We start from the raw sequence: 15,878 nt of genomic DNA, 5'->3' as shown, positions 1-15,878 counted from the left end.
AAATGTATTATTATTATGTATGTAGGTGTCCTCATACAATGACATAAAAAGTACAGCCAGCTCCGGTGCAAAGGGGCAGCCCATGGCTACCCCTTTGACTTGATAGTAAAATTCATTGTTGAAACAGAAATAGTTTTTTCTTATTGCAAAGGATGCGAGGTCAACCATGAACTTAGTTGGAACTCTCATGGGCCTAGGTCTTGAGTCAAGAAAAAAGGTTAATACTGCGACCGCTTCATCCTGTGGGATCTGAGTATATAGGGACGTGACATCAAGGGTAACCAATGTGTCCGTCCCTTCATTAAAGTTAACATTCTCCAACTTGTTGATGAAATCGGTGGTGTCCTGTAAGTAGGAGACCACCTTACCCATAAACTCTTTAAAAAACAGTCCACATATTTGGCAATTGGTTCAAGCAGTGAACCACATCCTGCCACGATGGGTCTGCCTGGCGGACGGTTCTGATCTTTGTGGAGCTTGGGTAAAGCGTAGAACATAGGTGTTTTAGGATGTTTAATTTGCAGATATTCTGCCTCCTTTGGTCCAACGAACCCTTGCTCAAAACCCTCCTGGATCAGAGCAAAGAGTTCGTTTTGCAGATCTTGAGTGGGGTCTTTCCCTATTTTGCGGTAACAACTCTGGTCTTCTAGTTGTCTCATTACCTCGGCGGTATAGTCTTTGGCGTCCCACACGACTATCGCCCCGCCTTTATCGGCCTGCTTTATAATGACCGAATCATCGTTTCGTAAATTGGTGAGTGCAGACATTTGGTCCTTGGTGGTATTATATTTGACAACCTTTTTGTCCTTTTCCATTGCAGAGATGGCAGATAACACTGTTTTTTCAAAGGTTACTAGTTGTTTTGGAATCCTGTTAGTGGGAGGACAAAAGGTGGATTTATTTCTTAAACTTGTAACCTCAGCGGGACGTTGCGAGGGGTTGTCAAAAAAAAAACATAGTCAATCTCAGTTTCCTACAGAATTCTATGAACTAAGATTTGAGTTTCACAAAATCTGTCTTTTTTGAAGGGACAAAGGTGAGTCCTTTGGCCAGTATACTTTTCTCTGCTTTAGTGAGCACTTTCTTTGAAAGATTGAAGATGGGTGATATATCTAATTTTTGTAGTGCTGACGGCGAGTTTTCATTTCCCAAGGGATAGTGTATCTCACCGTGCCCCTGGGTCGCGTCTGGCCTCTCGATAAAAAAGGATTCGCAGATTGGTTTGACTGTTGTTGATTCGAATTCCAATTTCTATTCCTATTTAGACAGTTATAACTGCTGCCTGTGTCACTATCTGTGCCTGAGGATGAAGTTTCTGAAAAAGAGATGAAATGCTTTCTTGCTCTCCCCTGGTTTTCAGAGAGATAACGTCTAGAATCTTGCTTAGAATAGAAGTCTGACTGTAGGTATGGGTATACGTTCTCTAATGAGAAGCCTTTTTTATCTTTCTCAAATTGGGTTGTTTTCTGGGTAACCGTAAAATCTTTGAATTCTTGTATCTCTTTGTTTACTTTTTCTAACAGTGCTTTGGCATCAGCTATAGCTGGATTAGTGCTGATCTCAGCTTCTAGTTTAGCGATCTCACTCAGTTCCTCTTTGGAGATCCTTACTGCCGTTTCTACTGTTAAGACCATAAGATCTCTGCTGCACTTGGTCTCTATCATAGAGAAACCTTTCTTAAAAATAGGGTCTTCAGTAAATATTACTGGAATGTTTTTAATCTGTAACCCCGCTGGGATTGTTCCTTCTCTAAGATGTTGTAACAAGAAGTGACCATGAAGGTCAGTTCTAATCTGTTTCTTTTTCAATCTAATCAACTTGTCGGACTCATTGTTGGATGTAGCAGATATACTCAGAGAGACCGAAGAAAAAACAGGTGGATCGCTTAGCAGACTCTTGATATGGTCCTCAGTATAAGCGAATGTATCTTTCTCTGCCATCACCTAGGGTGTGGGGGAAGGGTTGAGAAAGGGGATAAAGAAAAAGACAAGGATTAGGACTTTACCATACAAAACTAATGGGAATTGAAAATAACCGATAAATTCAACCCCAATGTGGGAAAGGGAAAATGAATATCCCTATACTCCAGACTCAGTGGAGTCGAACAAATAACCTCGCGGGCCTGGACCCGCTAATATCATGGAAAACAACGAAAGGCTGGCTCTAATCAGTAAGGCAGAGCCTAATACTAAACCAACAAAATGAAAATGCCAGTACTGATATGCATAATAACACAACAACTAATGACTACCACAAATCTGAACAGACAATCAGAAAAGGGGAATGACTATTTAATAGTATTTTATTAGGGGTATTCACAGCATTTATCTTTACTTTTAGGTTTTTTTTACAAAAGAATTTACACGAGGACATATAGAACAAGGGAGTGTGTAGGATTACCTTACAAACATTCATTCAAATTTCAGACATATCACAAGCAACCACAACAATTATACAACACTTTCAGGGAAAGGGGAAGGGAAACATTTGTGAGAGCAAAAACAAATACCAAAATCTACAGATATTTACAGAACCATTGGGATGTAACTGTTTTGTATGTACATTCTTATATTTACAAACTCATTCCAAACTTTCATAAAGATCTTAAATAGTAATGTACAATAATGGGCTCTGGGCTCAATCAATCAGATGCCCAGGAATTGGTGTAGATTGGTGAAATAAGGCCTACGCGTTTCGAATCCCACTTGAATCATGGGGGATTCTCTTCAGGGCCGTGAGAGTTTCCTATAAAGAAAGAGAAAACACAAAGAGGAGGGAAACAATCATGAGTGACGCAGAGCAAGTCACATTTTTCATGATTATACTTTGAAAGCGGGGACCAACACAAGAGACCCACCATGCGATTCAACAACCTGAGATTCCAACAGTGTTAGGACCATATTCAAACTAATAAGTAAGAAATAAGTGAAAACAGGGGGGTCACCCCTCAATTGCTCGACCTGGAGTTTGTTAAAGAAGAGCTGGACTAACTGTGGGGCAACTATGTTGAAAAAAGGGGCTAGGAAATTTACCTTTAACTGACAGAAATAATGATGTCCTATTTAGAAAATGTCCTCACGATGTGGCGCAACGTTGCGGCAAGTGAAAGCTGCCTATAAAAGAGAAAGAATAACATCTCAAATACTGTATAAATGGGGCGACCCTTTTTAGCGACAAGGGGTAAGATTAGGATAAACTTACCTTTAACGTGTCGTCCTATTTCTTAAGGGCTCGTGAATTAAACCGGCTGCGGAAATACTCTAATGATGATCAAAACTGTGAACAAATGGAGGAGGCATCACTATTGTGCAGATACTGGCATAAGTTTTAAAGCTAGCAAGTAGCAGAACTGGACTTAAAAGGACCTATAAACGCCTGTGCAGTGTACAAAACTTTAGCGTCTTACCCAGTGTAGTGGGTGCCTAGTTCATATCGTTTGGAGGACCAAAATGATGTGGCCTCAAATGGAACAGTTGTAGACGTAAATTCTTCCAAGCTTTTCTGTGAAGAATAAAAAGAATTGATGACAAGGATGACATTAAAAGTAACCTACGCATTGAGAGGAGACAGCATGAGCCATGCAGACTCACCTAAAGAATGAATTTTCCCAGCCAAAACACGCGTTATTAAAAGTTGATGACTGGGTTGGATATAGGTCGACTCCGGGTAAATCACGTCACTGGTTCTCTGCCATCACCTAGGGTGTGGGAGAAGGGTTGAGAAAGGGGATAAAGAAAAAGACAAGGATTAGGACTTTACCATACAAAACTAATGGGAATTGAAAATAACCGATAAATTCAACCCCAATGTGGGAAAGGGAAAATGAATATCCCTATACTCCAGACTCAGTGGAGTCGAACAAATAACCTCGCGGGCCAGTTATATCAAAAGTTGAAAAAGACCCCCGCGGCAGAGACTGGAACCTCATGTTGTCCAAAAGAGAAGCATTGCTTATCATTAAATTTGATACAGCAATGTCTTGCCTAAACGAACTGAGTGAAATCTTCAAGTTATGATAACACTGCTGCTCCAGCCCTATTTTTTTCCCCCTTCCCTGTGTGAGTTCGGGTTGGGATCCCTTGACCCCATGTCACCCTTTCCTAACCAATCCAGTCCTCTTTGAACTACTGTATTCAGGGCACTGAAGGCATGTACTGCTGTACCCCCCGCCGTGGGCTTCAAACTTAACTTCATTTCAATGATTTGTTGCTATATCCTTTAACTCCCTCGTTCCTTTAAAACACCCGGATTACTTTTTTATTAAAATGTCCTCCGAGCACTTGGACCACTCCTTTTAATAATAAACCCTTTTTGTGCGTCCCTCCGATCTCCTTCGCCTCCTTCTGGGCGTGACCATGAAAATGTCTCTTTAAAAAGACCACTTTCGCCTTATGCGCCTTTCTGCCCATGCGCAAGTGATTAGTGCTGATCGAGACGCCGCCACCACACCGGGATACTCGGATCGACTAGTAAGTATCACGATCTCCCGCGCTAGACTTTTACTAATGCTTTAGAGCCTTCCACCACCTTATTTAATTCATCTTTTGTCATTCTTTATAGACGCCTGGTTTCTTCATTCACATAAGCCCTGAGCATTCATATAGGGGACGGCTAAATCTAGTTCGAAAGTAAGTGTCCTTTTTGTAACTGGCTAATAGTCGTGCTTATAATAAATAGCCTAGATTCTGATTCCATCTCTCTTTTTTAACCAGTGACGTGATTTACCCGGAGTCGACCCATATCCAACCCAGTCATCAACTTTAAATAACGCGTGTTTTGGCTGGAAAAATTCATTCTTTAGGTGAGTCTGCATGGCTCATGCTGTCTCCTCTCAATGCGTAGGTTACTTTTAATTTCATCCTTGTCATCAATTCTTTTTATTCTTCACAGAAAAGCTTGGAAGAATTTACGTCTACAACTGTTCCATTTGAGGCCACATCATTTTGGTCCTCCAAACGATATGAACTAGGCACCCACTACACTGGGTAAGACGCTAAAGTTTTGTACACTGCACAGGCGTTTATAGGTCCTTTTAAGTCCAGTTCTGCTACTTGCTAACTTTAAAACTTACGCCAGTATCTGCACAATAGTGATGCCTCCTCCATTTGTTCACAGTTTTGATCATCATTAGAGTATTTCCGCAGCCGGTTTAATTCACGAGCCCTTAAGAAATAGGACGACACGTTAAAGGTAAGTTTATCCTAATCTTACCCCTTGTCGCTAAAAAGGGTTGCCCCATTTATACAGTATTTGAGATGTTATTCTTTCTCTTTTATAGGCAGCTTTCACTTGCCGCAACATAGCGCCACATCGTGAGGACATTTTCTAAATAGGACATCATTATTTCTGTCAGTTAAAGGTAAATTTCCTAGCCCCTTTTTTCAACATAGTTGCCCCACAGTTAGTCCAGCTCTTCTTTAACAAACTCCAGGTCGAGCAAGTTGAGGGGTGACCCCCCTGTTTTCACTTATTTCTTACTTATTAGTTTGAATATGGTCCTAACACTGTTGGAATCTCAGGTTGTTGAATCGTATGGTGGGTCTCCTGTGTTGGTCCCCGCTTTCAAAGTATAATCATGAAAAATGTGACTTGCTCTGCGCCACTCATGATTGTTTCCCTCCTCTTTGTGTTTTCTCTTTCCTTATAGGAAACTCTCACGGCCCTGAAGAGAATCCCCCATGATTCAAGTGGGATTCGAAATGCGTAGGCCTTATTTCAACAATCTACACCAATTCCTGGGCATCTGATTGATTGAGCCCAGAGCCCATTATTGTACATTACTATTTAAGATCTTTATGAAAGTTTGGAATGAGTTTGTAAATATAAGAATGTACATAAAAAACAGTTACATCCCAATGGTTCTGTAAATATCTGTAGATTTTGGTATTTGTTTTTGCTCTCACAAATTTTTCCCTTCCCCTTTCCCTGAAAGTGTTGTATAATTGTTGTGGTTGCTTGTGATATGTCTGAAATTTGAATGAATGTTTGTAAGGTAATCCTACACACTCCCTTGTTCTATATGTCCTCGTGTAAATTCTTTTGTAAAAAAACCTAAAAGTAAAGATAAATGTTGTGAATACCCTTAATAAAATACTATTAAATAGTCATTCCCCTTTTCTGATTGTCTGTTCAGATTTGTGGTAGTCATTAGTTGTTGTGTTAGTATGCATATCAGTACTGGCATTTTCATTTTGTTGGTTTAGTATTAGGCTCAGCCTTACTGATTAGAGCCAGCCCTTCGTTGTTTTCCATAATATGTTTGGCGGCCGGGTGGCTAATTATGAGACCCCCACCATCGGTTTGAGTGACCATTTACTGATAAAAATTCGTATTAGTGCTCCAGGAACTAAAACAGCCACATTAACTGGGACTCTGGCATGGGCGCAAAACCTCACTGTAGCACGGCAAAATGGTATCGCCCTAAAATGGAGCATGGTAGACACAGTAAAAATTCTCCAGAAAATTGTGGAAGGTGCCCTTCCCTAATTTTTGGTATGCTTAGAGGAAAAGTCCACAGATGATGAAATCTTGGAGGCATTTAGCAACATCACTAGTATCATACAGGGTGTCTTGACCAGGACTCGCTCTAAGAAAAGTAATACCCCCAAGGGCTGGTTCGACACTCAATGCACTAAGACACACAAGGCCCTCAAATTGGCTTTGACTGAAACAACAAGGGACCATGCTGTAATTAGGTCACTCAGAAAGGCATACAATTTAGCTAGGCACCAACGAAAGAAGGCAATTAAAGAAAAAGCGTGGCAAGACCTAGTGAAAGCTGCGGAGAGCAGAGATTCAAAATCATTTTGGCAGGTAGTTAATTTACCATTCCTTAATAATAAAGTGGAAGCGAGGATGGAGATAGCCATCGATGAAAAATCGTGGGTGGACTTTTTCTCGAACGTATACTGTAATACCCAAGAGGAACCTCAATTAGTGAGTGACCATTGTCCCATCCCAAATGAGTTCAACTTAGATGAGGTGCTAATGGCTATAAATTCCACCCAGAATAATAAAGTCCCGGGACCAGATGGGATCCCTAGTGATCTCTATAAGATGAATACTGATCTATGGGCACGAGTCTGTTTGCGGGTTCTGGGTGCTTGTTGCTCAAAAGGTTTCATTAAAACATGGGCAGAATCAGTAATAATCCCAATATATAAAAAAGGTGATAGGGAAAGCCCATCAAATTACAGACCCATATCTCTCCTAGATTCATTAATGAAAATAGCAGGTAGAGTGGTTTTGACTAAACTACAGTCATGGGCAGAGGAAAAAAATATTTTGACACCCGTACAATATGGGTTTTGGCCAGGGATGGGTACAGTTGAACAAGTTTTAAATTTTGTTTCATTACAAGGGAAGTATATCAGAGCAAAAGAGGGTCGTTTTTATGCAATTTTCGTCGATCTCTCCTCGGCGTTTGATTGCGTAATACACACTAAGCTTTGGGAAACATTAGAGGAGATGAAAGTGGACCCAGCCATTGTTCTCTTTTTGCGACAACTATATTCAAACGCAACCGCCAAAGTAAGGTTCGGTCTGGGGGGGGGGAATGTACCGGGTCTTTCCGCATACAGAAGGGGGTGAGAAAAGGCTGCGTGTTGGCCCCATTTCTTTTCTCATTATACACCAACAGTTTAGAGAAGGAATTGGGAGCCAACAATATTGATTCATCGAGGGTTGGAAGTAGGCAGATCATCTCCCTTTTGTATGCGGACGACGCCGTGTAAATGGCGAGAACGAAGGTCGGTGCCCAAAAGGCCCTAATCAAATATGTAGATTATATGGAGGCAAGGGGCTTTAAACTCAACGCTAAAAAGTCCTTCGTGATGTGCTGTGGTAAAGGTGGAGCCAGATGTAACCAACTCAATGTAGCAGGACTTCAAATTCAAGCTACTAAAACATTTCCATACCTGGGGGTTACGATCGAGGCATCCGGGGCTTGGGCCCCAGAGGTGAAAAATAGAACTCTAGCCTTCAAACGATCGATTTCGGCCGTAAAGCATTTTGCAAGCAAACTGGGCAAAAAACAACCAGAAATTATGCTCAACATATATGTGGCAAAATGCAGAAGTATCGCCCTGTACGGAGCAGGGATATGGGGGTACCAGGATGTAACATCGCTCCAAATTGTAGAAAATAATTTCTTGAGATACCTGCTGGCCCTCCCGGAGAGCATATCGGTCGACAACTGTCACGCGGAATTAGGAATGGAACATTTGACAGACCTGATTAGAATCCAGCCAATTATGCTCTGGCGGAGAGTATGGGCAACACCAGAATTGGGCCTAAATCGAGAAATAATCAGCGACGTTATGGCCCTTGACAACGCAAAACGTATTAAATGGCTTGAGTACGTGAGGAGAGTTCTAACGGATATTGATAGGCCAGAATGGTACAACAACCCCAAACTAATTGGGGAAATCCCGAAGAAAGTCCTGAAAAAACTATGTATGGAGCACTTTAACATACTAAGGTTTGGAATTGAAGTCAGCAAAAAATCTGTGCTCGATCACCAGCTGTTGTTGACTACCCACAAAATAGAACCGTATCTAAACCTTGTGACTTTAGGGTTTGAACGTTTTGTCCTGACTAGATTCAGGTTCATTATTTTTCACCACTCAGTCTCATACCCAGCTAAAAACGACTGGAATAGAACTTTGGCTGCCTGCCCATGTGACAATGTATCCTCCCAGACCACCTTCCACCTGGTTTTGTTCTGTAACCTGTATAAGAAAGAACGCTCCAGATGGATAAAACAATACCTGAGAGGTGGGGCCTGGCAGCAGTGTAGGCCAGCGTATTTGAACTTGCAACAACTGGGAAACCCTTTATGCATAATGACTATGACGATGTTTTTAAAAAGTGTTTTAAAACGACGGAACTCATTATGAATTATTAATCATTCAATTGAATCACTCTAATTGATTTAATACTTTTTTTAATCTAAATGTCATGTATGTTTGTAAAGATATATTTTTTGTATGAACTGTTTTATGATTTTTAATATGTGAAAATCGAATAAAGTATTGAAATTGAAAAATTGTATGTCATTCCACGATCTGGTGCAGAACGCGGCATGCCAGTATTCCAACAACGTTAGTCAGTTGTCGGAAATCCTGGTATGCGGCGTGAGCATCTGGTCGTGGGTGCAGCAATTTCAGAGAACAAAGAACTTTAATTCAACTTCTTAACTCCAGGCTGCTTACTACACCAACATAACTAAATCTTTACCTGTAAAGTGGAGTGGTGTGGCTCACTGGTTAGAGGTGGCAGACCCGAGAGCAGAGGACGGCCCGGGACCAGGGTTCAATTCTCGACGTGGCAGGGTCGTGGACCAGGGTCAGCGGACTCGATAATTCTCATCTCGGTGCCTACTCTAACCAGGGATCACACTCGGCAACTCTGGGCATTAGCTTGCCTCATCTCCACAACGGCCCCCACATACGCTGGGGATGCCTGGTTTCACCTTGAAGATACCCAGTAGGGACCATCTCACAGGGAAAGCCAGGACCGGTTCCCCAGTGGTCTACTGTGCAGAGATACTCCTTCGGGAGTCGATTCTAGCGCATTACAAACCCACAATTAATTAACTGATTAAATCTCTGCCTACGCTGTTACCTACCTATTTACATTGAAAGGTGTTGTCTAAACAGCCATACTACCTGTAACCTACAAATGTAGACTGTTTAGATGCAACCTACACAACTGTAGCATTACTTTTGTAAATTTCGGTCTACACCGTTACCTAGCTCTATATAATATATTTTCACCAACATAATCAAACTGTGACCTGCCTACATAAGTTGAAACTGTCATGCTTAAACAGCTAGTTACTTGTAAATAGGTTTTTATTTGTAATCTGTTTCTTATGTTATTCTGAACAGAGCTCTGATACTCTCGGTCGTTTTCAGACTTTTTAAAACTCTCAATAAATAAATATATCATCACTGTAAGGCAGCTTGCACAGCGACTTCCTGCTCGGCACCCATCTAGAATGTGAGGGCCATATTTACAAGATTTTGCCCTAAGGCTGAACCGCAAGCCATCCTGCTGCGCTGCCCTATGGCAAAAGAAAAGGGCACAAATCGCCGTATCTATCAGATACGGCACATTCCTGTCCTTTCCCCTGAGCTGGCGTACAATGTGCTGGCATCCGCCAACACAGGCGCCTTTGTGTCATGGTATAATGGTGCTTACGTTGCAGAGATGATTATTTTTGTGCAGGAAGGGAAACCTTTGTGCACAAAAAAAATCACAAGAGGGTGTTTCCTCTTTCTATGTGAGCTGCTTTTAGCAGCACACATACAAAAAGGACAAGCATTTGCAATGTAATAGGTCTCACATTTGTGAGAGTTTAAGCCATTGGCATTGTAAATGACAATTCCTTCTATTTATCTGTTTTGCTAATTAACATATAAATAAAAGGCATTGCCATTTACAATGCCAATAGCTCAAACTCTTGTGAATGCGAGACCTATTTAATTTCAAATAAGCGGCTGCCACTGTCCTGGCTGCTCCGAACGTGAAAGTACGCGTGACGCGCTGAATGTTGCTGGAAAGCATGTTGTGCCTGCAGCAGGAGAAACGCATTAAAGAAAATAGTGCTTACAGACTAAAAAAGACATACTGTGTAACAACCAAAATAAAAGGGCGAGTCCTAATGGGAGGTTACAAATGCAGACAAAGCGGTACAAAGGAGGGACTAACAAGCCTTAGAAGGAATAGAAGCTAGCCTTTACAAAGGACAATGACACAAGACAATGACAAATATGGGCGGAGAATGGGCAGGGCTTCTATTCCATACTCCAATACAGCGTGCCTCACAGAGCAGCGCATGCGCTGCCCAGGCTCACACTAAAAAGAATAATAACAAAAGGGAAAGGGAAAAAAACACACAAAAAACAAAAGCAAAACAATATTACAAGTACCTTGATTAAATGCATATGTAAGAAATAGGACGAAAATGTATTGTTATATGAAATAAAGAGTATCATATATACAATAAATAAAAATCATGCATGATCCCATTGATAGGAAATCTGCATTATATAGTCAGAATCATCTTGAATCTATAAAAGAATCCAATATATGATCAAAATTATGTAAATTGTTATTCAACTTAATAAATCATTTTTTCAAAATGAGCCACAGCAAACATATATTCAAGCCAAGAATGAAGCGTTGGAATGTCATTGGCCACCTAAAACTGTAAAATGTTACCTTTGCAAAGAGTGAGAGCAGTAGAGGAGCCACTTAAAGGTATGCCTGTATATATGCGATATTTAGATGCATCATGAAGGGATAAACGTTCTGTAAGGGGAAAAAAAGTGTGTCTTCAAGTAAACTTCAATCTGAAGCCAGAAAATGTGAATATTAGGGCAATCCACAGAGTATGAACTATATCACAGTCTGGTGTCTGACAAAAGCAGTCACGGCTGAGGTGGGCTTGGTGCAGTTTGTCCAGTGACCTGATGCCCCACAGTCGAAGCTCACCCGCCTGGCCTTCCCCCACTTCCTACCCCCTCTTCCTCATCACCCCTTCCCCCGGCCTCATTCATCAACAGCTGGATTGCACAAGTAATTGGGCGAGCCTTGCGGACGGACTCTCCAAAGAAGCAGGCACCAGAGAGGAGAGGGCCTTCGTGGGCAGCGCTCCCAGCCGCGTAAGTTCAGTCTGCATTTAGCGCTGGCAGGAGAGCAGAGGGGCCTGAAGTCCCCCTCGGAAGACAGATGAGCTTCCATCATTGGCCTCGAGTCACATCAAACCTAAGCAGGCACCGTGCACATTCAGTCTGTAGCCTCTCGGTTGAGGTTGATGACAGAGCGTCAGTTTTGGGCCACTCCTAGGAGGGGGCATGAGGCAGAATGTACAGGCATGTTTTGGTGGACGTGCAGTAAACTGACAGGAGTCTCTAAGCTTGCATAGAATCGCTGAGGTCAGACCCATAGCCTGGCTAAACACAAACATGCGCATGCGCTCCTCGTGCAGCAGCGGGGGGAGAGAGGAGGGGGCCTGCGGGATTCCCTTGCAGGAGCCAGCCGCAAGGAGTGATAATTCCTAACATATGATGCCACTGCTCGCTCCCGCAAGGGATTCGCCAAATGTGCACGCATTGCTATTAAAAGCAATACAACGCGTGCAGGTTTTTCCAGGGAAAGCTGTGCCGATTGCTAAAGGTCTCCATCCTATGCAGCGAATGTACACAGCATAGGCGAGACCTGAAAAACGAGGCGAAATATAGGTTAATTTTATTTATTTATTAAGAGTTTTATATAGCGCGAACAAGATCTTTACAGATATCAGAGCGCTTCACAGAAACATGGGTGGGGATAGCATGAAGGTGACGCAACATAATATTGGGTGCAATATAAAATTGAGTAGCATGATCGGATGGCAGTCATGTTCTAATAAAAGATCAATAAACAATCAAATAAGCGATAATATAAGACGATACTGAGTCTTTCATACAACTACGATAAAAGTCAGGAGAACTAATGCTAAAGGGATTGCTTATGCCAGTATCTAAAAGTTACGGGGAGCAAAGGGGACGGGCATCGAGATTCAGTAGGCTAACGTGAATAGTCTAATAATAGATATTTAGTGAGTAGTATAAAAGGATCGACTATCCATCATGAAATTATGGCAAACAAGAAGAATAAACGAATCTAGATCCTGAATAATATGACATTATTTGACATTAGAGAAAATCAAAATTGGATAGGACACTTGTTACCACTCATACCAAGAGAAATATTGTGAAACCCTCATAAACGTTGTGTATAACGAGAAGCGGTATATCTTGTTCTCCGCCCCACACAAACGTTTTGGCAGCAATCATCGGGTTAAACAAAGTGTGTATTGCCTAGCCTCGCCCGAGGCTTTCTCTGGTTTTTTCGTGGCAGTCTCCAGAGATAAAAAATTCGAATAACCCCAACAGAAAAAAGGCTCAAAAAAGGGTAAAATAGTTTCCAGCCGAGTGAGATACTCTTATTTTATTAGTATCGGTGGACAACTAATTTAAAAGAAGTTGGTATGCTCGCTGGAAGGTTAGGAATCCATAGCATATATAACTGATATTGACAAAAACGTCGACATGTTTCTGCTCTGTTGGCCCGTGGGTCTGAGAGCATTCGTCAGGACAAAGACAACAATAAACAGAGATCTACCTATCACTATTTGTGATGTAGAGGGGTAGAAGTGTAATTTACAGTCTTACCCTTATGAGGTTCTATGAAGTCACCTGTAAATTCAAAGAAAAAGGTGGGGTCACTAGTGGCATTTACCAAGGTGCTATTTAAAATGGAAAAACATTGTACCATTTTTCATGCGAGTTCATTAAAGGCATACTCTATTAGGGTATTAAGAACAAAAAGGACATGTTGGCGAATTAATGGAGGCGACTAGTTGCGACATATAAAATTACAATTTTACAAGGAGTGTGACATACCTCTAATCAGGTGTACTCGGATTTGTGAACCTGATAGAAAAAACGTAATAGGAAAACGGGAGTGAGTGTACAGCACATTTCCATAATGGTGAGGGAGTCTGTCATACCCCAAGTGAGGTCTTACCTTATTAGTGTTTAAAAAAGGTTCCCTCAGGAGGTCCCAGGCTATAACAGTATCAGAGAAACAATGTATTAGTCATTCTGATACTGTAAGGAGTGAATGAGCGAGGGCGGTGGGGGGACGACTTACCCGCATCGGAAATGTGTTCCGCGTCTTGTGCTGGCTCTGCCTCCTGGACGCCAGGAGCACGTTTCCAATGGCGTTTTAACTACGCTAGTCATAGAAATAGAAATGAGACTTTTGTATACAATCGTGAAACACACTAAAAGTGGGTATTAAAAATGTTTGTGTGTTTGCAAAGTAGTTATTGGTTGTCTACATCATAGTCTCGTAATTGTTGAGACACATAATTGAATTTCGATTCTCATAGGCTTATGAGTGTCAGAGCGCCAAATGTACTCTAAATATTCAGATTAACAAACAGCTAGTATCAGCGTGCGAAGTGGTGCCAGCAAATATCATCATTTAGACCATTTTTATTCGTCTTGAGGCGGTCCACCCAGCGTTGTTCTTTTTCGTACAACACCTTTTCAACGTTGGGTGTGTTCTCTTGTACTTTTTCTATAACTGTCCACTTCAGGTCTTCAATGCAATGGTTTTGTTCGATAAAGTGTGCACATAGTTTGGTGGTATTCTTTTTTAAGCGTATGTTACTTTTGTGCTCACCTATGCGCAGTTTTACCTTTCTGCAGGTCATTCCAATGTATTTTTTGTCACATGGACATGTGACCATATAGATCACATGGGAAGTGTTGCAGTTGCTATGTTGTCGCTGGGTCCATGTAAATGATGGTGACAGTTGCAATGTTTTGGAAATGGATGTGGAAGTACAAGCTGTGCAAGAGCCGCATGGGTAGTGGCCTGACACTGGAGCCATATTTATGTTTCTGATCTGATTCGTTGGATTTCTCTGTTTTGGGCGAGTATGAACCAGCATATCGCGCAGATTTTTTGTACGTCTATTGGCAAATCGGGGCTTTGGCCAGTTGAATTTGCCAGTATTTACAATATGCCAATTCTTGCTGATCAGTTTGTTGACCTGGTATGTTGCAGGGCCAAATGTGGTAACACAGGTTACGAGGTCCTTATTTTCAGTTTTTTCAAAGGAGGTTAAAAGGTTTTCCCTCGGCTGGTTCTGTGCTCTTTTTTGGCATTTTGATATTGTGCTGTTTTTGTAGTGTCTTTGTTGTAATCTGATGCCCAGAGCTCGTGATTGTGCTTGATAATCCTCTTTTCGACTGCAGTTCCTTTTTAAGCGCAAAAATTGGCTATAAGGAAGGTTGTCTCTGAGCAGTTGAGGATGGTAACTTTTGTAGGACAACAAGCTATTTTTGGCAGTCGGTTTTCTGAAAGTTTTTGTCTCGATTTTGTTGTTCTCAGAAAAGATCGTTAGATCTAGGAAATCAATACTTTCCTTGTCGGATGTGTATGTGAATCTCAACCACGGGTCACGTGTGTTAAGCCAGTCGACAAAAGTCTTTAGGTCTTGGTTATTGAGCCAAATCAAGAAGACGTCATCTATATAACGTTTCCAGTAAATGATACTGGAAACGTATGGGTTGGCTGTTGTAAGTACATGGTGAGTTTCAAAGTTACTGACGTAGAGTCCGGCCACCGATGGCGCAAAGGCACTGCCCATGGAGGTCCCATGGCTCTGTAGGAACAATTGGTTTTCGAATTCAAAATAGTTCTCCGTGAGTGCCATCCGGCAACATTCCAGAACAAAGTGTCTGGGTGTTCTAAAATCCCAGTTCTCCATGAAAAGTACGTCTTCCAGCATTTCTAGAGTCTCTTTTTGGGGCAGACTCGTATATAGGGATTCCACATCTAATCCCACTAGGAGCATCTTTGTGGGGTCGAAGGTTGGGTCTTTCAGCTGATTCAACAGATCTCGTGTGTCTTGTAAGTAAGCTGGTGTTTTCTTGACAAGTGGTTGGAGGAATTGGTCCGCAAATTTAGATAGGGGTTCCAGTGCTGACCCTATCCCCGACACAATTGGACGGCCTGGAGGAGGTATCCTGTTTTTATGTGTCTTGGGGAGGGAGTAGAAATAGGGGATCTTGGGGTTCTCAGTTGTTAGGAAATCAGCCTCTTTTTTACTTATCCAACCATTTGTTACGGCTTCGTGAACCATGATGGCAATGATTGTCTGTAATCTTGGGGTTGGATCAATTGAGATTTTGGTATAGAATTTCTCATCCGCTAATAGATCAAGACATTGATTCATATAGCCTTCTTTTCCGAGGATAACTATACCTCCACCCTTATCCGCGGGTTTTATGACAATGTTCTCGTTTGTCTGT

Source organism: Lissotriton vulgaris, chromosome 8 (genome assembly GCF_964263255.1).
Source record: "Lissotriton vulgaris chromosome 8, aLisVul1.2, whole genome shotgun sequence".
NCBI classification, from domain to species: Eukaryota; Metazoa; Chordata; class Amphibia; order Caudata; family Salamandridae; genus Lissotriton; species Lissotriton vulgaris.
Note: the sequence above shows the minus strand (reverse complement) of the source record.